This window comes from Archocentrus centrarchus, chromosome 2 (genome assembly GCF_007364275.1).
Source record: "Archocentrus centrarchus isolate MPI-CPG fArcCen1 chromosome 2, fArcCen1, whole genome shotgun sequence".
In the NCBI taxonomy this organism is placed as follows: Eukaryota; Metazoa; Chordata; class Actinopteri; order Cichliformes; family Cichlidae; genus Archocentrus; species Archocentrus centrarchus.
This window is the reverse complement of record NC_044347.1, coordinates 27,416,657-27,443,836: the sequence shown is the minus strand read 5'-3', so window position 1 is coordinate 27,443,836 and position 27,180 is coordinate 27,416,657. Positions and strand designations below refer to the sequence as shown.

The 27,180-nt window shown below is 40.8% G+C and overlaps 1 protein-coding gene across 1 annotated transcript in view; it reads left to right on the top strand.

Moving 5' to 3' along the window:
* LOC115795226 (beta-1,3-galactosyltransferase 1-like) overlaps positions 1–27,180 on the top strand; it is a 170,112-nt gene that overhangs the window by 46,708 nt on the left and 96,224 nt on the right. Inside the window, exon 2 of the mRNA XM_030751056.1 lies at positions 18,474–18,529. The gene's annotated coding sequence lies outside the window, so the exon portion shown is untranslated. The remainder of the gene's footprint in view (positions 1–18,473; positions 18,530–27,180) is intronic.

Here is a 27,180-nt window from a genome sequence, read left to right as displayed (position 1 = left end):
AATTTGCAGATCAATTTAACCTGTTTTATTTTACAAAGCATCCTAACATTTTTGGAATTGGGTTTGTATTGTATACTTTATAATTAAATAATTGCTTTTAGAAATGTGTTGGTGTGTGTGAAGATATACATACACTCCCACACACACACACACACACACACACACACACACGCACACACACACACACACGCACAGCCACTCAAACAGTACCGCCAGAGATAGGAATCAAATTCTGTGGGAAACACTGGAAATATGGTCACATTATTTGAATTCATTCAAAGTGTTTTTTGTTTGTTTGTTTGTTAGTTTGTTTCGTGGCAGCCTTAGCATACTCTGAGTGCTATAGTTGCCAATGTCAGCAACAGGATTTTTGTTCTTCTCCCTGTCAGTCTTAAAAAGCTGCGATTCTTTGTTTTCCTGCTGCTTATCCATGCTTCTGCTGCTTTGTTAGTATGGTATAGCTGGGACATACTGACAAAAAATGTCAAATAGATTCATACACTTCGGCCTCATTATACATACTGGTTTCTGTTGGCTTTTAGCTGCCGTAGCAGTGAAAACCAATATTAAATTGCACCCAGGGACCAAAGTAAACACCTTATTCAGTAATTCAGGGATGGTTTCCTCACTTTACTCTGCAGTCATGTTTTTCTTTTTCCTATATGCATATCAGATCGTCTTTTTGACAGTCAGCAAGAATTTAATAGGACAGTTGATTACCACGTGATGCACTTTGCGAAAAGCACTTTGCAATAGCTTCTGTATCGGAAAGGTGCTTCCCCCTCAAGGATGCGCATTGAAAAACATTGATTATTGAACATCAGAGTGGCAGCAGATGAGGGAGACATGGGGAGACAGAATGACACACTTTCATTCACTCACACCCATTATTAGCTGCTCTGCACGCATCAAGAGACAGACAAATGAGGGAGGGAAAATACTGACACTCGAGTGTGTTTGGATTTTCTCACATGCACGCTTTGCCTGAGATAAATTATTTATTAAAGAGATAATGTTTGGTGTGTGTTTACATAATTTTTTTGGCCTCCATCTGTACTGTACCAGCCACCACCCCCCCCCTCACCTGCTCCACTTCCTCATGAGCCATCAGTTTCATGCACACATGCTCAGTTTTCCTCACAGCGATGCACCAACCAGGGGGGGGGATGCCTGGGTGGCATTTTGACATGCTGTTTGCAGCTGACAGGTTCAGGATAATCACTTCAAGACTCCCATGAAATTTCCTAATAAGCCTTTCACTGATTGTCAGTCTGACTTTACCTGGGTGAGGTATGACTCCACCCCCCCCCCCCCCCCCCCCCCCCACTCCCACCCTCCCCTCCTTATTCCTTCTTCTTGTTCCCCTGCTCACTTCTCTCACTGATTTGACAGCTGTTGTTCTTAATTTTCTCCCTGGCTATTTCCAGAGGATCCATCTGGTGCTGTTGAGAGTGAGGGGCTGATGGGAGCAGTGCTCAGCGAGTCAGACACACACACAGACATCAAATACTTAAACACAAACACACACCTGGGCGAGAGTGATGTTGTTTTTCAGTTGGTACTCGGGAGGCTTACATATATCATCCACATGGACACATTTGGTGTGTAGAAGTAGAAAAAGAAAGTGTCAATAATAAACAACTAAACAATAACCAGCATGTAAACAACACATTCTGTCATTTTGCAAGTACAGAACAAAAATATATATATATAGGTTTTTGCAGTGTGCTCTCTCCTCTGTAATTTACCTGCAAGCTGTAGGTTTACTAAGACCTCACCTTGTGTGGATGTAATGGGTTGAAAGCAGCTCAAAGTGGGTTTGATGGTAGGTATTAACTTATGTAGGTGCTCCAAAAGTAGCCAATAATTGTTGAGAAGACAGGGCTCTTTGTAAATATTGAAGCATGTTTCTGTTTCTCTCTAGAGGTGGAAATGGAAGATAGATGGGCCAATTACACGCAGCGATTTTTCTGTTTGGGGAAAAAAACTGGAGCTTTCTCTTCCAGCATGTTTTTGTTAATGTTGTGCAGTTGGCAGCTTTTTTTTGTGCTTCCGAGTACAGATTACTTCTGCTCGGAATAAGAGTTTTTTTGGGGTATTTTTTGCTGTGCAACCCCTCCCATCTTCATTTTTTTTTTTTGTAGGTTGTGACTCTTTCATCACACGGGGGTTAAAGACAGCTATAATCCTATTGATCTAGGAAAACGGATCCCTCCTAATCCTGTAACACCAAAGTCGGGCATTGTGATGTGCAGCGTGGTATATGATACAGCTCGTAGCTTTATATATATTTCCAAGCTAACGCCAGGAGGCAGCTGTCTTTGTTCTTCTCAAAGCAGCTTCAGAAAGCAGAAAATGCCCAAGACTGCACCGCTACTATAAAGAGGCAGTTCTTTAGGAATTTATTTGTTTCTATTGACAGGGTGGTGCTGCCTTTTTTAACGTGGTGTTATTAAGACTTGGTAGACAGGGAACAGAAGGCGAAAGAGCATTTTGAGATGAGCCGTGGGGAATGAGTCAGCCCGACTTCACTCGCTTGTCTTTATTCTGCTTCCCACTTTGCCTCTCACTTTCTCACCTTGTGTTGTGGGTTCTTACTCTCTGTCTCTCATGAGTTTTGCCCTTGGTCTTTCAAATCTCATCTCTCGGTCCTTCCTTTTTTGTCATTCTGTCTCTTCCCCTTGTTTCTTCTGCTTTTCTTTGTCTCCCTCCTACCTACTGTCTCTCGTTTGAGCCCTGCACCAGGTGCAGCCGTGTGATGGCAAAAGCATGTGACAGCGCCTTGCCACGACCAACACTCATCCATGCCAGTTAATGACACTTACAGGCATCCCACAATGCATATCACCATGGTTGCCAGGCTGAGGGCCGGCTGAATCAGCGGTAAAAAGTCGCACTTTGGCAGCACTCCCAGTGCAGTGTACAGTGGAGGTGACATCAGGGACTCTGGATGACACTGCTCTGGCAGACGCTGCCACCTACGCTCTGTCACTATCATCGACCCCCACCACACCACCCCGACGTACACACACACACACACACACACACACAGAGTGGATTTTGTGAGAGAAAGACGGAGGGAAGTGGAGGATCGGGAGGAAATGTGGGAGATAAACTGGTTATATTTGGCAGTCAAAGTTTTCGTGAATGAAGGGAAAGAAGAACTGTTAGATTGTCTCACTCCATAAGAGAGGATGCCATCCCAGTTTTCACTTGCCATGTTTTTTTTTTTCACTTTGAAATGAATGACTCAAATGTTCACGGCCCAAAATATTTCTGTTCTCATTTTCTCTGTTTCAAATTCAGGCAGCAATTTGTGTAGAAGACGAAGGATAATTCAAGTATAAGCTACATTAAGGCACCGAATCTGCCTTTATCTGAACCAGCAGCCTCATACTGAAGGATGCCCTCAGCCAAAAACAAGATATGACATGTTTAATGGTTTATTATCTCAGCAGGCTGTACGAAAGTTATTACATTTAATATCTCTAATCCTTGAATGCTTGATTTCTATAGCTATACATGGCTATAGTGATTAAACCCGCCCTGTTTTGCACCTCTGTACATTTAAGCGTGGTGCTTCAGGATCTCTTTCACTGTTGCTGCAGACAAATCAAGCCAAGGCGATATACAGCCTGTTCCTCAGTGTATAACAAGCACTCTAATACCACAACATTTAAAGCAGACTCTCATTTATTATCAGGTCAAAGCTTGATCTATCATGAGTGAGGGGGGGGAGGGGGGGTGCAATTTAGGTTTGTTCACTGCTCACAACTTGAGTTTTTACACTCATTTGAAGCCATTGATCCCTCTAAACTCGTAATGGTTTTGCAGCAAGAGGAGCGGTAACTTTGGAGTAGGAGTAAATAAATTACTTTCATGCAGAGTGCAAACTGTTCTCACCATTCACAGGGTTCCTAAGGCAACCACCGGTTGCCTCCTTTTGTTTGGCAAGGTGTGAGTCATGGTCAGCCTCTTGTTTCAGCATTGCTTACAAACTACAATCAGGGACAAATTACTGTGACAGATTTTTGGAAAAGGTGTTCATTTTGTTAACAAATTAGAGATCTGTGAAATCGTGCTGCACGTTGGTGCTGTGATAGAGGATCTCAGTGTCTGGAGCATGCATTTTATACACATAACAATGCTAAGCTGCATGAAAGAAGCACTTATTTAAACAAGTTTGTGTTGAGATGACACATATGAGTGGTGTTAGAAAAGCGACATATGCATAGTATATACACTTTTAAATCTTTCTCCATAATCCCTCGAGCTTTCCTTTTAGCTTGTCCTTGATTCAGTTCATCTGCCTCTGTTACACAAACCAGTGGTGGACGGCGGCAGGTGGAAAGCTCGTTTGTCTTCCCATCTAAACTTTTTAAAAGCTGGTTTGATGAGACTGTTATTGGCTTCTTACCTGCAAAGGTTTTGATTGCGATGACAGTACAGCTGGGTTCACTGCTTCCGTTACAGGGCTGCCTCTGTGCCGCCCGCGGTGTGCGTGTTGGACAGAGAGGAGAGTCTGCAGCTCCACCATAAATTACGCAAACGATGGCAGCATTATCTCGACTGTTGTGTTATAGAAGCTGTCTTTTATATTTGTTCTAGTTTGCACACCTGCTCTTTAATGCATTCCACAGTCCACACGCTTCTATTTTTAGCGAGTGCAGGTGAAACACTTAGATTGTGGAGCCCTGCACCACCATGGTCACCTTCTTTCATTCTTTTAACAGCTTTATAAGCTTCCTTTATTGTGAAAGTACTGACTGCAAGTGAAAGCTGCTTGTTAGGGTTTGAGGGTTTGCTTCAGTTAGTTTGCTTCAGATGTGAACTCAAAACTGCGATTCCCTGACAGTGTGTCTCTTTTTTTCGCCCCAGGCCATCAGGCCATTAGTAATGTTGAATTCTGCGACTCGAGGCAGCGAACCACGCAAGAACAGTACGACTAAGAGTACAGAGCTCTTACTGTTTTTGTGAGGATTGCTAACAGAAAGAGCAGAGACGTCCTGATCATCTTTTGATCTCACACAGACCTTGTTGTACATAGTGAACCTTCCTTTTGCCTTTGAAACTGCAAATTGTGGAGGCCTAACAAAGGGTTGAGCATCGTTCTTGGAATGCATCATCTCTTCATTTGTGTAATTTCTTAGTCATGCAAAGTGTGCCAATCTCACTGGCACTGAGCGACGTCTCATTTAGAACACTTTGTCCTTGCAAAACATTAACCTCCACCAGTTTGCCCCACGGCTACGAGGGATCCAATCAACTTGCACGCTTTGTCAACACCCAGTGTCTCCTTCATCTGAGCCTGTGACACAATGAAATTAACACCCTGCATATTCATCACCATTACTTGCGAGGAGACTACGAATTTAATTGAATATATAATAGCACAAGGGAGTGAAGCGAGCCTCGGCTCATTGCGTTGTTGAAGCATGGCCCAGTCACTGGATCTCTTCATGGGAATATAACAAACGCTGGGCTGCAGAGATGTCACATGCAGATTCCACAATGGGAGCTCCAAGTCCAGCCTTGCTTCTGAAGCGAAATGAAGCTTCAAGATCTGTGGAGTGATGATAAACAAGGAGCTTGGAGGACAAAGTGTACGTAAGACGAAATCAGAGGCTCCTCTGTGGTTGAAATGTTGCCCTCTTGCCCTGACCAGTTTAGTAAACAGAAAAAGGAGAGAGTGCCTTTACAGAGCTGCATGTTTAGTGCTGCAGGATCAAGCATGGCACCTCATTGTTCTTCACACTTAGATACTACACTGTTGGTGTTTCAGTGGTGTGATTGCAACAACTAGCTGTTAGAAGTGAGGAATGAGCCCTTAATGCCAACTAAAAGAAGCACTGACTGAAAGAAAAAGTCCACTACGATTAACTGCAGGGCTGAGGGGAGGGAGGTGGTGGCGCCTTGCCTGAGAAAAGACTTAAGTCCTTCTTGGACTCCAGCCCTTCATGAAGTATTGGAGTGTGAGAATGAAAGAGGCCCGAGACGAAGCTGGTTGGAATGAGGAGCAGAGTGTGGACCGAGGCCTCAGAACTCTGACAGCTCCCCAGCAGAGAGGAGGAGGAGGATGATAGAAGAATGAAAGGAGGAGGAGCAGAGGTGCCTTGGAGAGATCAAAGGTGCACTCATCAAGGGCTTGTCTCTTCCTTACTTTGACAGGGGCAATAAGGTGGGAACGGGGAGCTTCAATGGAAAGTCAAAGCTGATGAGGACAGAGACACCGTAGAGCTGTATTAAACCCGAGGAGGCCCGAGTACTCCTACCTGTAGCTCAGTCTCTGTATGGTTCTGTCTTTAATTGTAATTAATTATAATATATTGAAATTATATTGTTATTTTCAATGCGCTCTCACTGAAAACCATATAAATTTGATATGTAACGGGCATATGTGCAGTACACTGAAGCCTTGGCTGTGAATCTACAAGCATCCAGGATAATAATAATAAAGCATTCTGGAGATTCAGCTTCTACAGTTAGATCAGTCAGTGTGTCAAACCTGATTTGTTTAGCAGCATTCCTGCATGCCAGTGCAAATTCAAAGTGCTTTACAGCTCAGTGACAGGCAGGGAATGACAGTTCAAATATATAGAGTGAAACCAGAAATAAAAAGGAAATGACATCAATTTAAAAGGAGTAATGATTATTTAAATATGCACAAATGAAGATGGAAAAAATAGCAGCCCTAAAACAAAAGGCAGCTCGAAGGTTTGTGTTAAATGCGACATGTTTTTGTCATATATACACTCCTAAATGAGGGGGGTGAACTGGATGAGCCTCCTTCTGACTGGCTCTTTGTTTTTGGTAGAGAGAGGACTTATTATAGCTGTGTTTTTGAGATAATAAAACAACAAATTGGTGACACACTCCAGTTTAACTGGAAATAAGGGATTTGTGGGAAAAAATGAAACAAACCGAGAGTTGAGACTGGACCAAAGCCAGAGTGAAAACAGTGCAGAGCATCTGAAAGAAAAGGCAGCAACATTTCAAACTTGTCTTCAAAGCTTAAGCTGCTCACTTTATGTTGATAACATGCCATCACAACGTTTACATCCACAAATGTTTGGGAATTTAGACAAATGCGTTTGGTACGTATGCATCCGAGGCAGAACATATTGTTGTTGTTGGGTTTTTTTTGTTTTGTTTTTAATATTTAAAGCCCGTCATGTCTGGCAGCCTTTGCAATCAGAATCAGAGAAAATATAGGAACAAGGGCAGAACATATTGTTAACAATATGCCAGTATAATTGTACCAACCCATGATAAATAGGAAAACTGTGACCATACCCCTGAGATCTTGGGGGCTGGGCTGTGGCTCAAGAGATAGAGGGAGTCATCTTTTAATCAGAAGGTTGTTTGAGTCCTGCTTCCTCCAGACCACATGTTGAAGTGCACAAGGTGTTATTTTTCAGTGAAGATTCATCCAACTGCATGGTGGGATTGGGGGAGTTGGGGGGGCTAACTGCTGAAAGGCAACTTACAGTATGCAGCACAATTGAGATGACATACTTCCATGTTGAAGAATGCCTGGAGAGTATCTCACTCATTAAACATGATCATTATGAACTGAGAGGTTACAAAGGCGATCTGGGGCGAAACGACCCATTTCTTCCTCTTGAGCGCAGCTGCTCTGCACTGCAGAGGGAGGAGGAAGAGAATCAGGGTGACATATGATTTACTGAACGGGAAATGTTCTTGATTTACTATGCATCAACAGTTTGAGAAATAGGCAGACTAAAGAGGACTAACTTTACCATCCACTGGTGAAACCATTTATAAGATATCAATGTGAGCACAAAGTGGATGCTTTATGAATACTCGAGATGGATGTTGAGCAAGTCTTCATCTGGATTCTCTCTTGTGTAACTCTCTCATCCATAACTTTACTGAATAGAAAGAGAAGAGAGAAATTTTTATATTTTATTTTACCCAGACTTTTGCTCAAACTTTGTTTTGAAAGTTGGCTTTTGACTGCCATGAGCTGATATTTGATGGCTGCTGAGAGTTTTAGAGAGACCTAAAATCTTTGTGTTCAAGGACTTAATTGACAGGATCTCAGATTCTAATTGGACTCTTAATTACAGCTTTAATAATGCCATGAGCTTTAAAAAGGTCAACCAATTAAGCATATAGTTATATTAAAAACACTGGCATTGAGACAAGTATACTGTGTGTTGTCTGCTCCAAGTGCATAATTAGAGTAATTAAGATCTAGGCCATTTCCAATTATATCCATGTCATTTCCATTAAAACTGAGAGACACAAGCATTTCTCATCACTCATCATATGACGCTCCTAAAGTAACAGCCGCAGTCATGATGAAGGCACGTTCGAATCCCGAATGAAAAGGATTAAACTCTCATCAGATCCAGTCACATCCATGCACCGACCTAAATGCTATTTTTCTGCTTCCGTTCAATATTCACTGTGTAATAGATTTAAATTATGGGTTGAAGCACCCCCCAAAAAAACAGCATTAAAATAATCATCTAATGATTATTTTAATGCTGTTTTTCTACAGTCTAATACATCATGAAAACCTTTTTTTAATTGAACATTAAAACATAGAAGAAACATCCCAAAAGCTGTGACTAGGTTAAATAATGATGCAGGATTATGTATTCTGCTCCTGTTGATTTGTGATCAAATAATTCAATTTGACACCTGATGTTCTCTGCATTATTATTATGTTAAAAAAAATGTAATTCACAGTATTATTATTGAAATTTCAACAGAAATGTGAGAGATAAGAATGCAAAAAAAATTCTATGCTTTTATTTATTGTGTTGTTTCTTTTAACATAAGTGCATGGAAGTGGCACGGTAAGCATAATTGTATGGACAGTTTATTATGTATGTTAATTACATAATTACACAGTTGTCATAACGTCTATTCTAGTCACAGCTGCAGTTTGGGTCATTTGACTGGGAATATGAAAACTTGAGATGATGCAGTCTAAATGCCCTCTTATCACTGCATCAGGAAATTGGAATTACAGATTTTCACACACACACATGCACAAAAAAGGAAAAACTACCACATTTCCCTACAAATGTGTGGGTTATATTGCTGCATAGGAACTTTTTGAATCTATATTTTTAATAATGCTTGTCAGGCAAACATGAGAAATACCCAGAGTTAATCCTGAAGTTACCATCCCAGTACAGCCTTCTGGTCTTAGAAAACAAGTCAGCGTGAATATTGTGCGGCAAAAAGAAATACTTCTAACTTACAGACAAACTCCAGGTGCATCGCACAAAACTACGGTCATGTTTTACAGATCATGACATGCAGAAGTTTTGCCCTGTCACGTTACTATCCAATGACTTGACCATTAGTATGTGAAGGGGGTGTGGGCTAAAGGTGCCACAGGGGTTAAAAAAAACAAACAGGAGGTGAATGAGAGACACTGGGATGAGTGAGTGACACCAACACCAACGTGACTCAAGACCAGTGGAGTGCATGAGCTGGCTCAAAAATCCACAGTGAAAACTGGGAGAGCGACAGCTGGGCTTTCAGTGGGGGTCGTTTAACTAGCGAGACCAGAGCCACCTACAGCACAGTAAGCCCACACGTGTTTGTATGCCTGGTGGCCAGTATCTCTGTATCTAGTACGTGTGGCACATAAATGGTGACATACCAAAACGTGCTTTTGTTAAAAGGAAGTGAGAAAGCTCTCAAAGTCAAAGCACGGTCAGGACCCGCAGGTTTTCAGGAGTTTTCTCAGTAATGTAGCAAATATGTCCTCCTGACACCAATAATTCAGAGTCTGCTTGATCTAAATGCTTTTACAGAGATTTTATAATTAAGGAGACATTTATATAAAGCCGACAGTTGTTTATGTGAAAGAGCTTTGGTTTGACATATAACTATATGAACTGAATATGACAGAATTTCAATTTCAGAATAAAGTCATTGAGCAGAGGAGTTAAATGTAACCTTGAATTCTCTGACTGCTGGCACAGGTGATAATCTGAACAGCAGCAAGGGTTGAGCAGAAGCTCTGGCTGTATATGGGGCATAAAGAAACCATGAAATGACTGAAATAAGAAAAGACATATGACAAATGTAATTTCCATACAGTCCTGTGCAAAAGTCATGAGTCACTTCTTTGTATTTAGCAAGGAAAATGGGAAATAGGTACGGAAATAGAGTGCATCATGCAAAAACAGAGTTTGTAAAATTCTGAGCTTGAAAGTCAGTATTTGATATGACCACCTTTAGTCCTCAACAGTCCTCTGAACTCTCTTAGGCAGGTGTCACATCTTTAAGTAGTTATCAGTAATGGTTCTCTGAGGTTCTTGAAGAACATTTCAAAGCCTTTCTTTGGATTTCATCTGTCTTTTGTTCAGTTCTCTGTCAAGATGATCCCTCACTGCTTCAATAATATTGAGGTTCGGGCTCTGGCGACTGACAGTGTTTCATTGTGTGTTTTTCTATCCAGGTATGCTTTTACTGCATTGTCAGTGTGTTTGGGATCACTGATACTGAAATATGAGGCTGATGCCAATCAGATGCTTTCCAGAGGGTACTGGACATAATTGTTGGAATTATGAATTTTTCTGCACTCATAATTACATCAGTTTTGACAAGATCCCCAACACCACTGGCTGAAATGCCATCCCAAACCACGACAGAGCCTCCACCATGTTTTACAGATTGCTGTAGACACTCAGTTATACCTCTCTCTCCTGACCTCTTCTGTACATGTTAACACTTTGAACCAAAAATTTCAAATCCTGGTTCATCAATTCATGAGACCTGTTACCGCTGATTTTCAGTCCACTTTTTACATGATTTGGCAAACATCAGCCGTTTCTCCCGGTTTCTCTTCCTTAAGTATAGCTTCCTGCCACCCTTGCCACTGAGGCCTGGTGAGGCTTTGGCAAGCCTGGCCTTTCAGTTGATCCATCTACTGATGGGCCAGGTGCATCTCTCAGGTCCTGTGTCAGGTCTTTGAAAGTCATGTCCCTAAGAACAAAGGACAAAATCTAGCACTACTGTAGACTGGTTTTTAGGCATGCTTCTTTCTTCTTTTTTTTTTTTTGTCCTCTACTTGTCCAGTTTCCTCACATTTTTTTAAGGACACACTGAACACCATGCTGTGACATGCCAGCTGTGCTTGCCAGACTGTTTTCTTTTTATGAGTCAATGAAAAATACCAAAGAAATAAATAATGTGCTTTTGCCAGAGGCTGCTAGTAACAGAGTGCCTAAAGATACAATTTCAGATTGTTTCTTGTTACGTTTTCTGTTACGTGTAGACACAACACTCGTTCATTACTTCAGTTCAGTGCCTTTTTATGCTTGAATTCATAGGTAAATGTTAAGTGGTTCAGCAAACAAAAATCCTTCCCTTAAAAATGATCGGGTAGAAGGAATGGTGACTGAAAAAGCAGCCAATGCCCAAAGAAAAACCTTCAGAAAGCCTGGAGAACCACTGCTCAAGACCAAAATTACAAGAAAGTCTGGCTCCTTGGAAGCAAAATCTGAAGTAGTGAGGGGCTCAAGACTTTTGCACAGCACTAGAACTGTCTGTCTGAAAGACTTGATTGACAACACAAAGATGAAATGCCAATAGGTCAGGGCCTTATTCCAGGAAGCAGGTTTAGCTCCCAGCTCTGAGTTTGCTAACCCTGAAATGAGGACAACTCTGGTCTTCCTGTTTCAGAAAGAGAGGTTAACTTCAACTCTGTCACTTACTGGAATAACAGACTCTATGAACTTAACCTGCTCGCTGGCAGATTTTTTTCAACAGCATCTCACTGACTCCAGCCTCCTATTGCTGAGGCTGTCTCAAAAATGGATATGGCACACGTGTTACTTTTTCATCCATTCGATGTTGAAGCACAGTTAATTCATAATTTGTTACGTCATGAAAGGATTTTGAGACCCCCAATTAGACTTTTTTCCATTTTCAGCCTGTTTACTCCTGTTTACTGTTTCTCTTCACAATCTTTAATGTATCAGAACATTATTCTCAAGCCATAAACTTCAAATATAACACAGCAGTCACGCTCTCACATCAGAGCAAATTTTCGCTTGGTGCTTCACTTTTTTTGCCAATGGGAGTTTCCTGTATGACAGATGAACCAGAACATATTGGGAAAGCGACTGCCTGTAGACAAGTTAGAAAGGTTTGCCTTGCTCTAAAACATTTGCTAATTTTTTATAGTATTCCTGGGCCATAAGCCAATAAGTACTATCAGTATAGTAAGTGAATTTATTCAGATGTACTTCATTGATTATATTTGAAATGATCTTTTGTTCTTTCTACTGCACACTGGGATCAGTAATAAAACTTAGTCTTGCAGGGTTGCCCATTGTGATTGGCTGCATTGATGGTACTTATATCCATATCACTGCTCCTTCAGTAAGTTATGTGAATAGGAAGTCTTATCACAGCATTCATGTGCAGGTAGGGACTGACTTCCATCTCACAGTAACAGAGACAATACATTAAAATATACTGCAACTAATTTCTCTCTTTGTTCATACTGCTGAGATCTTCTGTGATGCAGCAAATTTAATCGCAAATGTTGAAGCCAAATGGCCTGCCTCAGTGCATGGTGCTCGAATGTATTGTGAGTCTACACTGAGCAACAGATTTGCAACTGGTAATTATTCTATTCAGTTCCATTCAATTTTATTTATAAGTCACCAAATCACAACAGTCACCTCAAGGCGCTTTATATTGTGAGGTAAAGACCCTACAATAATACAGAGAAAACCCAACAGTCAGAACGACCCCCTGTGAGCAGCACTTGGCGACAGTGGGAAGGAAAAACTCCCTTTTAACAGGAAGAAACCTCCAGCAGAACCAGGCTCAGGGAGGGGGGGTCATCTGCTCTGACCGGCTGGGGCTGATTATATGTGTATATTTGTATGTGTTTGTATATATGTATGTATATGTAAATATGTATATAATACGTTTTATAAATAATTACCCTCCAGGAATGCCTTCAGCCACTGGGTATGTCAGTGTTCGGACTGAGGGCAAGTTCTGCTGCCTCAGTCAGTAGTGGTGGAGGTGGCCCTCCACCTGTTTTGCGAGCCTCTGTCTTCTGTTGGCTAAATATAATTCAGATGTTAATTTCAGCAGGATATTAGGCTATAGTGAATTTTTAAAAACTCATATTTTATTTACTCGCATACTTTCTTAATATATCAAAACAATGAAAAAATAATAAGGTACAAAAGTGGAGCTTACCTGTTTGTTTTTATCCTTTATTTTCAGCTGCTGCCAAGTCCTCTTTGTGCCTGTGGGATAGCAACTAAAGAAAAGTTCTAAAGAAAAATTCTGTAAATGCTGTCCAGTATTAAAATGAATTTACTGCTCCATTTAAACTTACACATTTACGCATGCTGCAGTTCTCTCCCACGCCTGTTCACTCTCCTTTGCAGCTGCAGCTGGTTTGCTCTTATCCTTTTTTTTTTTTTATAAAGATATTCATACTCGCTATATGCATACAGCACAATATCCATTTCAAGTCGGGTGAAGTAAGCCAAGCATTTCTTCTGTCCAGCGTTCAGCGTTCTATTGATGAGGCATCACACACGTGCTTCCCTCAGGGTGAACATACTCCGAGTTGATTGAACTGACTGATCAGCTGTTCAGGAACGGGAAACTCAGCGTTGCTGATCTCAGAGTTGGTCAACTCCAGTTTCTTTGTAAACTCGGAGTTTGTTGAACACGCTTCGTGGAATACGTCCCAGGCTGTGACGCTTTAAAGCCAAACATTTACTTTAACTCCATTTGTATTTCTAGGGTCTCATCACTTTTAACTTTTCAGACCATACACAGGCACTCTATGGATTATGACCACCTGTTTCACAGTTAGCAGTACTAATTAGCAATCAGGATTGTTGGAGTGTCAACAGGATAAAAAGACAAATGGCAGTGATGACACTCATGTCTACTGGCCATTACAGCAGATCATTAGTAGAGAGAAACTAATGAAAACATGACTATTTTCTGGATTATGTGTAAATTATCACTCCTAAGCTGTTTCACTCCTTTTGTTACTTCATTTTCGTTTGAAGGGCAGCAGTTTATAGCTGTGAATCATGTCTGCTGTAATCACCGTGCCTCCATAAAGACAAACTGGAATTTGATTGGCAGCTCATTCCGAAAGGTCAGAGAAACCCTGCAGTACTGGCGGATTTGTGGATTCAGCTAAAGCCTTTATATCTCGAGGAAAGTTGACCGTAATGAGTTCGACTTTGGGTATCAGGTTACCAGACATAATTTATGTTTAAATTGTATGTTGCATGTGTTCCAGGGAGGAGATGGCAAGACCAGTTGAAACTGGTTTACCGGAGCTCAGATCATTAGAAAGCAATCAAAAGCAGTGACCCAGGGCTTATTAACGCTAACAGGAAATGCAGTGCTAAATACAGCAGGTGTTAATTGGCATTAATTCCTTTGTTGTTTCTCTCTTCTTTGGTTGCTGAGTTTTTAAACAGTCGGCCATTGGTGTCCAACAGTGCTAGGCGCTGCTTTTCATATGTGCTTGTCTCTTTTGAGGCTAATTACTGGTAGCTTCACTGTAGTGTTGAGCAGCATGAGTGCTGTGTAACATGTACATTTCCTTGACACGTTTTACCCTAAAACCCAATGAAAAAGGAAACCAAAGAATATATGAAACTGAGCACAAGTGTAAACAGAACAAACTGGGATAACAACAGTACAACTGGTACAGCTGGTGAACAGTTTAGTACAGGAGGAAGTGTAGCTGCATAGCCCTGATTTTGACAAGCTCAGCAACAGGTACGCGTGTGTGAAGGGCAATGTCTGCTGTGATCAGATGTACTTACAAATGTTTTAGACTTAAGCTTCAATTTTAGCGTTTTGACAACAGAGGAAAAAACCAGGCTGTAAACATGCTTTTTTAATGCTGTTTGGGTGGGCATTTTACCATGGGAGTCTATGGAGACTGACTCACTTTTGGAGTGAGCCTCAAGTTGGTCATTAGAGGAACTGCAGTTTTTGGGACTTCCCATTGTCTGCCTTGGAGAACATTTTGCCTGAAACTATATAACTATCTATTTTATCCTTCTTACCAAAGACTATTAAGATTAAGACTGAAGGTCTTCATATTCAGTTGTTCTGTATTGTGCAACTGTTGCTGGTGTTTGGACATTTTAACTCATCATCCCTCCATCCTTGGAAGTAAGCAAAGTTATGCCAGAAACCCTCAGTCTGCATCTCCCGAGGTTGAATACTTACATTCCCATCACCCTCAGCTGTATTTTGTGATTTATCTTAATTGGAAAATATTGGCCTCTGCAGTGAATGGATGGACTCCAACTACACTGTCGGGGACTGCAGCTGGTGGTTCTTGTTCTTCTTTGCAGCCTGTGTGAATTTAGCATAGCAACAGTTCTAGTTAGAGTAGCCCTCCAGCTTACATGTACAGCAACTCTTCAGAGCAGAACAAGTACTACTGTGGCGAGCTGCAGCCCGTGATGATGGAGTGGGAGTCTATGCAGTGGTGAGATGAGAGAGGGAATTCATTGATGCCAAATATGTCCTGGTCAGCTGGCTAACAGGGAAAGACAAAATAGGAAGGGCTAGCTGGTTAACAGTGAATGAACTTTCAAAATAAGACGGAATAAACTGTTAGCTAGGAAACTGATCACAACAAAAATTCTAACTGGAAAAACCTATTTCACAGCACACTTTTAATGGGCCCTTATGATAATTTCTTCACTGAGCACTCAACACTACAGGAACAGTACATTTGGGTGGGGTGGGGGGGCATTCTCTTAACTCACGACCTTAGAAATGATTCCCACAACAGAGGACCACAGCTGAGTTGTGCTCCCAAAGGGGGAGAGACACAAACTCAAATGATTGTTGGCAGCACAAACTAAAGGTGCATTTGCTTTCCCTTTATTATTCCTTGTTGTTGAATAATTAAGACCTACTGTTATTCCTCAGCCACCCACTGTAATGATAGCAATAATTCATATTATGCTGATTAGCACAGTGACGGGGGGGTGTAATGCATTCCAAATGGCCCTTTTTTTTTTCCCAGCATCAGAAAAATTATGTTAATGGAAAGCAGAAGAATGATTCCACAATGAGGCAAATGTATTAGAAGTGTGGAATAGCTTCCATAGTAAGGCAGAGGTCCACCATCAGACCATGTATATAATGCAGTAATGAATGCAGTATTATTGAAAGGTGCAAGGTGACTGCAAGTGTGTTACGTGTGTGTTTTTGCCTGTTCACTCTCAGAGAGACATTTTGGTGCATAAGTGGCTTGTTAATGAAGGTATGTGATTACTTCAGAGCCAAGCTGACAGCTCAGTGTATCTAAGCTCTTATCGGGTAACTGACTCGGTGCGATGGCCGAGACATGCCACTCACGTTAGAGGGGAGGAAGTTTTTACCTATTACTCCCGCCACCTTCTGCCTGTTAGCGTCGGCATTGACAGGGCTCCATCCCGACTTTGACGTGGCATTTCCGCCGTCTTGTAACCTCAATAGCAGCGTGACAGTCATTCTATCATAGTCTCGACTCTCATTTGCCTTTCTCTTTCTGTCTGCTTTTTTTTTTTTTTTCTCCACCAGTTATTTTGGGCCATCATTCACACCAAATGCAAGTATGGAAGTACATGTATCTGCAGTGTCTGTTGGAATATGTACACTTCTTTTATTGTGTGTTTTATCCACACTGTGAAGCACTATGTACAGTAACTCTTAAAATGTGTTGTACGAATAAAGTTATTTGAGGTTTACTAGCTGTGCCGTTCTGGGGTAAATGATGGAAATATCTTAACCACTGCTGAGCAGAAATTATTAACTAAAAATTAATCTGCATGCATCTGATAATAGATTAATTTGACTTCAGGACTTTTTTTTTTCTCTTGGCAAATTTGATTTTGACATACTGATCTAACAAAATAAGAAATTCGAGGGCATCACCTTAAACTCCTGGGCCATTCCATGGGGAACTTTTCTAAATTTTCTGGGATTTAATTATAGATAGAGTGAAAGATGAATGCAGACACTGTGATGTCACTCACTGGCTTGTGAAGTCTCATTTTGCAGCCTCAATATAAGAATTTTCACTGTTGGCATCTTAGTGCTTTGGAACCAGGTGTGGTGAAGAGGGGCGGATCTCACCACTCTGTGTTTTACATACTATGACCTGAAATGAGTTGACGCCATCAACTCAGCAGGAAAGTGTTTACAGAGTACCATCGGCCCCTGACGGCCTTTAAAAAGAATCCACATTTAAGGCACTTCTTCGAAGCTATATCCATCTTTTACACTGTCTGTGATTTTAATTGAGAAAGTACTTTGAATCAACAATAATAATCTTCAGCCCTTATTATTGCCATGGAATCATTTTGTACAGATATTCACAGTCCTGGGGGATGAATCATACTGACTGGCCAATCCTGACGTGGCACATTCATGGTCTTTGTGAACATTTGTTTTTTGGTGCCATGTTGCCTTTTAGCAAATGTTATACATACTAAGACTAAACTGGAATTAGTGAAATAAATACTATATGACCTTTCTGATAGAACTTTTCAAGAGGAGAAACTACTAAAAGTGCGTGCTGTGTTTTGCGGGCAATCCCACAGCGCATTTTGTAGAATATTACCACTGATGTATTATACATCAGTGGTAATATTCTGCCTATATGTGTCAGTCCTGACACATATAGGGTTGAAGGAGCAATGCCACACAATCTTAATTTTATTTTTACCAGAACAGGAGGATATCCAAACAAGTCATGCTGATTGTACCAGTCTTGCTATCGGATTAGACTCGTATTAGTTGGTGCCATACTCCAGGCAAAAGAAAGCATGAAGGTGTTTTGAAATTCACCATGTGCAGGCTCAGCATCTGCCACTGAGGCTTATTAATCAAGTGAAAACCTTAATTTGATACGAGAGAATTTCATTTGACCTTTTCCGGGTGTGAGTGGGTCTTGAATGATAAGTTCTCATGAAAGAGCATATGCCAATAAATCCCTCCACCTTCTCCACCTGTTTGTTGCCACAGTTAGGGGAGATAGCGGCGGTGGCTGCAGCATACTGATCAGGCATCGGCTGATTACACTTAAAACTCACGTCAAGACCTATTTGAGTTAAGCTGAGACTTTACACAGTTTACATGAAGGAAGGCATTTGTGTGTGTGTGTGTGTGTGGGGGGGGGGGGGGGGGGTGGAGTAGTGCAAGCTGATTCATTGTTTTGTTTTCTGACAGAATGGGTTCAGCTTTTAAGTAAATTAAAATTCGCTTGTTCAAGTTAAGGGATTCTTTTTAGAGATTCCCCGTAATGTTTCAGCCTCAATAAGACACATTATTTGAAATGTTGAGATTTAAAATTCAGAAAGCCACAGATCTAATCTCCCATTTTCCTCTCCTGTATACTTTCTTTCTTTCTCATCACATCTCCTGACCTGCCTCTCTCCCTCTCTTTTTTTGTTTTTCATTTTTTATAGGGATGGTATGAAGAGACAGAGCCCATATTGCGTTGGATGAGAGCCAGCTGTGTCAGGTATGGCGTGCGGCACTGACCTCAGCTTCCTGTCCGTTTGTCAAATTGCTGCTCACTCATGGGTGTAGCCTGTTTCTGGTTTTAAAAGGGTTTTCATAATAGGCAGACACAGTGGTCGTGTATTTCAGAGCTTTTTTGCTGGAGGAAAGCCAAAGGGGGCTGGGAATTGAAACAGAAGCCTTGAATAAAACCCATTGTTGCTCCTGAGGTTCACCATGCCAATCTTACTGTTTGATGAAGCAGAGGCTTTATTGCCCTTGCATGCAGTTAAGTCTCCTGTGTTCTCTTTGTCTTCAAAGAGAATGACTAAATTAATAATTGAAGAGAAAATATGGTGTGTGTGGTGCCTCCCAGTATTTCATATCAATTCCTTTCTCAAGACATTTCTATCTTCCTATGCTATAGAGACACAAAATATTCTTGCCCTGCATATTATAGTGATCCATATATGCATAAAAGCACAGTCATGTAAAAATGTATTTTGCTACTTACAGCTGTGGTCAGAAGTTTACATTCTGTTAGACTCATTATGGGCATGAATGTCATGGTAATTTGGGGCTTTTAATAAGTTCTTTGAACTGTTCAATGATTGTACAGTATTGGTGCACAAGTCTGAATTTATTTTGGATTTTCACTCAGGGTCAAAAGTATAGAAACAGGCTCAAATACATACATTAACCCTTCTACAATATCTTTTAACGTGACAAGACCAATGCCTAACTTCTCATTAGGGATTATGATTGACTACAACTGGTAGCTTCTCTTTTCCAGTATAAAAAGTAAAATCACTCATTGAATTGACCAATACTAAGACCTAAGTCCAAGGAACTCAGTAAAGATCTAAGAAGGAGAATTGTACAAGTTTACACAAGTTGCAAAGTTCTCTTGGAGCCATTTCTAAACAATTGTACATAAGTATTATTTGGATGTGCCACCACTTTGCCAAGTTCTGGAAGAAGACCCAAACTGTCACCCTCAGAGAAGAGGAAATTGGTTCAGATGTTCAGGAGCAACCCAGGAGCCACCAAGGCCTGCCATGAACTGGAAACTGGAAGCTCGGACATCAGTATCAGTATCTACGGTGAAGCGAGTTTTGCATTGCCATGGACTGTAAAAAAAATCTTGGAAAAAATGCTTGACTGAAATTTGCAGCTGCCCACATGGACAAACAAAATGGCTTCTGGAGAGAGGTTTTATAGTCAAACGAGACAAGGATTGAGCTATTTGGCTACAGTGACAGTTACAGTGACAAGAGGTATGTTTGGAGGATTAAAGGTGAGGCTTTCAAACCTAAGAGCACTGCAGCAGCTGTCAAGCTTGGTCATGGTAATATCATGCTCTGGGCTGTTTTGCTGCCTGTGGTCCTAGTATATTGCACAAAGTGGATGGAATAATAAACAAAAGGACTAATTCCAAATTTTTCAACTTGACCTCAAGTCAAAAGCTGGACAGCTGAAACTTGGACACAATTGGATTTTCCAACAGGACAGTGATTCCAAACAAACAGTTTGGAATGGATAAAGCAGGCTAACATTAAGCTTCTGGAACAGCCTTCCCAAAGCCCTGCCCTCAACCTAATATTGTGGACTATGTCCAGAAATCAGCTCCGTGCCAGGAAAGCAACAAATTTTAATATTTTTCTTTTTTTTTTGGCTTCTCCCTTTAGGGGTTGGCACAGTCTTGTAATAAAGAAGTATAGAGAAGGTCAAAAGACCTTCTCTATACTTCTCAATCAAAACTTTCAAAGTAAATATTGCATCTGCTCTTTCTCAGTAATGCTGCTGCTCACTGATACTCGCCTCGTCGTAACCTAGCTTCAGCTCATAGGTTTTACCCCTCGTTATCCCTAGTTACTACAACTTTGCTCATTGTCTTTGTTTTTGAATTCCTCGGGCATCCCCTCTGTCTCTCCAAAATTGCCCTAAACAATCTGTTTAAAGTCTACTACCCTCTCCCCTAGAACCACCGACCTTCCGATTAGTAAATAGCCTGCTCTTCCTCTACCTCCTAAGCTACAGACACCTTGTAGCTACTCAACCACATATTGGGTGATATACTGTAAATCTGACATCTAACATGGCTTATGTTACTTTTTTTCTTGTTTTTCCTTTTTTTTTTTTTCATGAAGTCATTAATAGTTGCGGTTAAAGGAATGTTTGGCTCAACGGAGCTGTGACTCCCTGTCATCCTGGCTACAGTGGTGGAAATTTTCTTGAATAGGTAATGAATGGTAAGGTGTCTTGGCTTTATGGAGGGCTTTTTTTTATAAGGCAAAAAACTTTTTCCTGGCTAAATAAAGATCTTCTAAATTAGTGAGATGCCATTTGGTCTCTAGCTTATGGGTTATCAACTTTAAGGCACATGTTTAGGAATTATATACCAAGGAGTCAAGCACTTCTGATTCAAAGCTTGCATGTAGCTAAAAATGTCACTCCTGGTCCAATTGGGGAGGAGCCGTGAGAAAACTACAGAGTCTGACATTGTTTTAGCAAAGTTACACACCACCTCTATATTAATTTTGGTGACCTCCGATTCATGCGAGTGTCATTACTGCAGTCATGAATTATACTTTAACCAAATCTATGTTTATCCTTAGCCAACAGTTTCAGGGTTCCTTCAATGTGGCCTTCTCTGGTCCCTGAAAGAAAACAGAAAAAAATTCAAAATATCAAACAAAGGGTACCCGCAATATATACTGCTGTGTTATTAAATCTACAGCAATTAATAGTTATTCATAGTTTATAGTTATAATGGCTTTATTTGCCCTCCTTTAGACACATGCCTACAGGTATCCCTAGTAGAGAGGGCCCTGATCTCAAAGCCTTAAGTTAAAAGAGTCGATTTAAATCTCAAACATGAATTTAACTGACTGAGACCTCACTCAGTCATCCTACCCTAACCCTATCTTTTTGGAGAAGACCAAAAAAGAATATATTTTGGAAAAAATATGAATACTTGTTGATCAGTGTCATTAGAATGGTTCTTTTCTATATATACAGCGAGTCAAAAGTACAAAATTTCCCCATGAAAGGAAGTGAAGTTGAAACACTGAAAACTCATCTTAACCCATAGTTTGAAACTTTTTAAAGTCAAAGGACAAGCTAGAATTTTGCTGCTGTATTCATATATACTGTACAGTAATACTATAATACTGCAGTAATAACATATGGAAACACTAAGGAAGACTAGGTTTGTTCAGATAAAACTACACCTTCCTTGCAATTTGTCCAGTGACAATACAAAGGTCTGGGTCAAAGTTCTTGCTTTCAGTTCTTACTATTGGGCTGTGCGCTACTGATGTGATGCACACAATGGGGAGTGAAAAGTGAAAGAATGATGAAAAGTCTTGTAATAAGAATAATGTACTGAAACAGAGTGTTTCTGAGTGCACTGAAAAGATGGAAACTGCATGTTCCCATCTAGTCAACAGATGTAAGAAGTAGTGCTAAATGAATAAATGTAGTTCTGTTAGTAATGTCTTAAACAGACAACGCTTTGGGGTGGCTGTAGCTCAGGAGGTAGAGCAGGTCACTTACTAATCGGAAGGTTGGCAGTTTGATTCCTGGCTGCTCCGGGCCACATGCCAAAGTGTCCTTGGGCATGATACTGAACCTCAAGTTGCTCTCCGATGCAAGCATTGAAATATGAATGTGTGTGAATGTTAGACAGTAAAAACACTTAGCTTAGTTATATATGGAAGTGCTTATGTGAAAGGGTAAAGTAAACATGCTGTATAAGCGCTTTGAGTGCTCAGATAGAGTAAAAAGCGCGATATAAAAACTAGTCCATTTACCATTTCTCAAATGTTCATTTTATTATTAGCCAGTTTCAGTTTCATTAAGCCCATTTCATAGCCTATTAACTGACCGTGTCTGGTCCGAATGAAGTGCATTTACAGGGGTTGGACAATGAAACTGAAACACCTGGTTTTAGACCACAATAATTTATTAGTATGGTGTAGGGCCTCCTTTTGCAGCCAATACAGCGTCAATTCGTCTTGGGAATGACATATAAAAGTCCTGCACAGTGGTCAGAGGGATTTTAAGCCATTCTTCTTGCAGGATAGTGGCCAGGTCACGACGTGATGCTGGTGGAGGAAAACGTTTCCTGACTCGCTCCTCCAAAACACCCCAAAGTGGCTCAATAATATTTAGATCTGGTGACTGTGCAGGCCATGGGAGATGTTCAACGTCACTTTCATGTTCATCAAACCAATCTTTCACCAGTCTTGCTGTGTGTATTGGTGCATTGTCATCCTGATACACGGCACCGCCTTTAGGATACAATGTTTGAACCATTGGATGCACATGGTCCTCCAGAATGGTTCGGTAGTCCTTGGCAGCCCATCTAGCACAAGTATTGGGCCAAGGGAATGCCATGATATGGAAGCACAAACCATCACTGATCCACCCCCATGCTTCACTCTGGGCATGCAACAGTCTGGATGGTACGCTTCTTTGGGGCTTCTCCACACTGTAACTCTCCCGCATGTGGGGAAAACAGTAAAGGTGGACTCATCAGAGAACAATACATGTTTCACATTGTCTACAGCCCAAGATTTGTGCTCCTTGCACCATTGAAACCGACGTTTGGCATTGGCACGAGTGACCAAAGGTTTGGCTATAGCAGCCCGGCCGTGTATATTGACCCTGTGGAGCTCCCGACGGACAGTTTTGGTGGAAACAGGAGAGTTGAGGTGCACATTTAATTCTGCCGTGATTTGGGCAGCCGTGGTGTTATGTTTTTTGGATACAATCCGGGTTAGCACCCAAACATCCCTTTCAGACAGCTTCCTCTTGCGTCCACAGTTACTCCTGTTGGATGTGGTTCGTCCTTCTTGGTGGTATGCTGACATTACCCTGGATACCATGGCTCTTGATACATCACAATGACTTGCTGTCTTGGTCACAGATGCGCCAGCAAGATGTGCACCAACAATTTGTCCTCTTTTGAACTCTGGTATGTCACCCATAATGTTGTGTGCATTGCAATATTTTGAGCAAAACTGTGCTCTTGCCCTGCTAATTGAACCTTCACACTCTGCTCTTACTGGTGCAATGTGCAATTAATGAAGATTGGCCACCAGGCTGGTCCAATTTAGCCATGAAACCTCCCACACTAAAATGACAGGTGTTTCAGTTTCATTGTCCAACCCCTGTATATGGAAAGCTAGACCCGCCCATTTTGATTGACACCTCATTCGGCCAATCATGTTAAGAAATGGGTTTCACAGAGCCAATGATAATCAGGGGGCATCACGTAGCTTTGTCAGGTGATTTAGTGCAGCTAGTTACATGATTGGCCGAATGAGGTGTCAATAAAAATGGGAGGGTCTAGCCTGCCATATAAAAGGGACTACAAACGGCCCGTCACCGGGCCTTGGCCAGTTAAGGGGTTACCACCAGGGCTGAAACACCTTCACCTCTGAACATAACATACATACACAGCTGTGTAAAAGGCTTGAGTGTTTGCAGCCATCTGTAAAACATGGTGGAGGCTCCGTCCTGGTTTGGGGTTGCAGTGATCCCAAACACATTGCCAATGCTGCAAAACCAATGGCTGGATAGAAAAACACACCATGGAACACTATCAGTCCTGGACTGGCCAGTGTGGGATCATCTGGACAGAGAATGGAACAAAAGGAAGCCAACATCCAAAGAAGAACTTTGGAATATCCTTCCAGAAGCCTGGAGAATGATATCTAAAGACTTTTACAAGGAAGCTTGCCGGTGACATTTCAGGCTGCATTGAAGAATTAAGGTGGTCATACTAAATATTGACTTTTTGTTTGTACAGTTCTAATAACCCAGAGCTTATGAGAATTGTACAGTATGAACTCTGTTTTTACCATATATACTATTTCTTTATATGCTTTTTGTGTTTGCTCCATTTTAATAAAGTGCGGCATCTATTTCCCATTTCCTTAAAAACTATAAAGGGGGTGACTCAAGACTTTTGCATCGTATGATAGTTTGTCACAATATGGCAACTCACCAAATTTAAACTTAATTTTATAATTTATCATATAATCCTTCATTCTAGTCTATAAACCAAGATGAGTCAGCTTATGACATAAATATTAAAAATGTGAATAATAGGTCTTCTCAAGTCCAGTTCGTTTCTGGTAATCAACATCCAGAAGAGGGCTTGACTGGGACTAATTGGGTCAGGTAGAGGCCTGCTGTTTTCCTCTGGGTCTGTGTCTGAGCCTTGATCACATGATGTGTCACAACCATTGTGAATGGTGAAGTGGATAGATTTCCACAGCTTGACTGAGAGGTCGTCACACCCTTCACAGCCTTTACTGTATACTCCATGTGAACATAATTATTACACAGCAGAGGTCTTCATATTTCCAGTCATTTCTGAGGAGAAAGACCCTGACCCGGGTCTCGGAATATTTGTATATTTGTTTGGGAAAATTTGGGGTATGTTACCAATGCTAATTCTGAATTTTTTTTTTTTATGTAATGTATAAAAAATAAACAGTGCACGTTGCAGGTCATAGGTTTTTAACATGTAAAGGATGTAGCTAAATTATTTGAATGTCATGTTCCCAATCAAAAAAGAAAGCTAAAGTTTCACTACTTGCACTCGTGTGCATCCTTTTTCTGTTATGCTCACAGTACAGCTCTTCTTCTAATCAACAATTAGTCTGACAAGACTACAAAATAGAAGAGATAGGTCGCTGACATGGGATTCAAGTCATTGCTTTAATTTTTCAAGTACACTGGTGCGTTTATTAGATTCTTCATAGTTATTGATACAGTAGCTCAAAAAAAGCCAGATTTTAGAAAGCTGCTGTGCTGACTTTAGAACTATAGAGTGAAGAATGAATGAAAGGTCTGTAGAGCCTTCAAAATGCAGGAAAACATCTCAATTACTCACCCCATCTGGGACTCAAGAGACCTTTGCACTCACCTCATGTACAGTAGACCACATGTTTTTGCATCTGCTATACTTGGGTTAGGTCTTACAAAGCTGAGGTCCCCATTGGATTGGGTTTAATTTTTGATAATTAACTTTTGCATTGGTTTTGAGTAGTTTAAATCAAGTCCAACATCCTCCTTTTTTCCTTTTTTTTTGTTTTTTTTTTGTTTTAAACCTGTTACAGTTTTGCTGTACACTGATATTAGCAATGATGCTGAGACTTTTTTTTTTTTTTTTTGTTACAGCTTACAAAGACAAATCCCTTTACATAATCTGTTTAGACCTTTTTTTATTGGGTCATGCACATTTGGAAATAACATGGTACTACAATTGAGTCACCAAAGCAGCACATGAAACAAAAAAGCTTAATGGTCGTGACTGATGGAGTAGCCTTCAAAATAAACTGACTCTTATACCTCTCGTGTAGACCAAGCTACAGAACATCTGGATGCTTTCTCATAATGGAAAATGGACAAGTTCTCATAGAGTGCTTTGTAACATTCACATTCCAATGAATACATCAGGAGCAACTTGGGGTTCAATATCTTGCCCAAGGAGACAGCCAGGAATTGAACCACCAGTCTTCCAATTAGTAAATGACCTTCTCTACCTCCTGAGCCACAGCCACACCGTGCAGAGCTGTAGCACCTTAGGTATACAACCACTTCTTTTAGTCAGTGATGCAGAGTTTATGTAAAAAAAACAAATTTCCAAGCACATGCTAAAATAACCCTGATGACATTACTGTGATGTCATCTGAGAGTTTAAAAAGGTTCTCTAGACCCAAAGGAGACATTATACAACTGTTTTCAAAGGCTTAGTAGGAGTCATGTCAGACTGAATTTCATGTGTAAATTCCCGGAAATCTAGTTTAAGGATTAACCCGTTCATCAGTAACTACTAACTTGTGTTTAAATAAGACATTCAGTTGTCATTCTGTCTGCTTTTTCTTTCCCAACATCATGCCACTGTCTGCAGTATCCTGCAGAGACTTAAAACAGTTAGCATACATATGCCAGGTCCTCCATGCAAGCTAAAGTTCAAATCCCCTGCATATGTGCACTTCCCTTAGCACCACAGGCAGGAACTGTGTGGAAAGGTCAGCGCTCACACTGAGTAAAAGAAGAAAATAACTGGCTTTCATTTCCCCTTATCTCTCTGTTTTTAGCCATTGATGAGATTTAATGGCTGCTGCTCAACATGCCAAATTAATACATGAATCATATCACTAATCTGCCTATAATTTGCTATTTTCTATCCTTGAAGAGTATTTTTACATTGTCATTTTTAATTGCAGCAGGTCTTCAGCCAGACACATTGTTTTTTGCTGCATTATGATATTCAAAGCTCTAATTAGACTGAAATTCCAGTTTCTAAACCCATCAGTGAGGAAAGCTCCAAGAAGAAATTGTATCCAGTAGTAGGAATCTAATTGAAATACAGGAGATTATGGAAACACATCTGGTTGCAGTGGATGTTAGATATTTTTTCCAGTGGCTTGTTTTTATGGCTACAAGGAGAGAAACTAAAATTGGCCCTCAAAGCTGCTCTAATCTTATACTTCAGAGGGTTGGATAGAATTTGTTTTGGTCAGCAGACTGTATATCAGGAATGTAAAATCTGAATGCAAGGCCTCATGGTGAAATATTTAGTAAAAGGGACTGAATGTGATGATGGGCCTCGGGGTGGAACAGACTGTATCTGAGAGCCTTCTCTGAGCT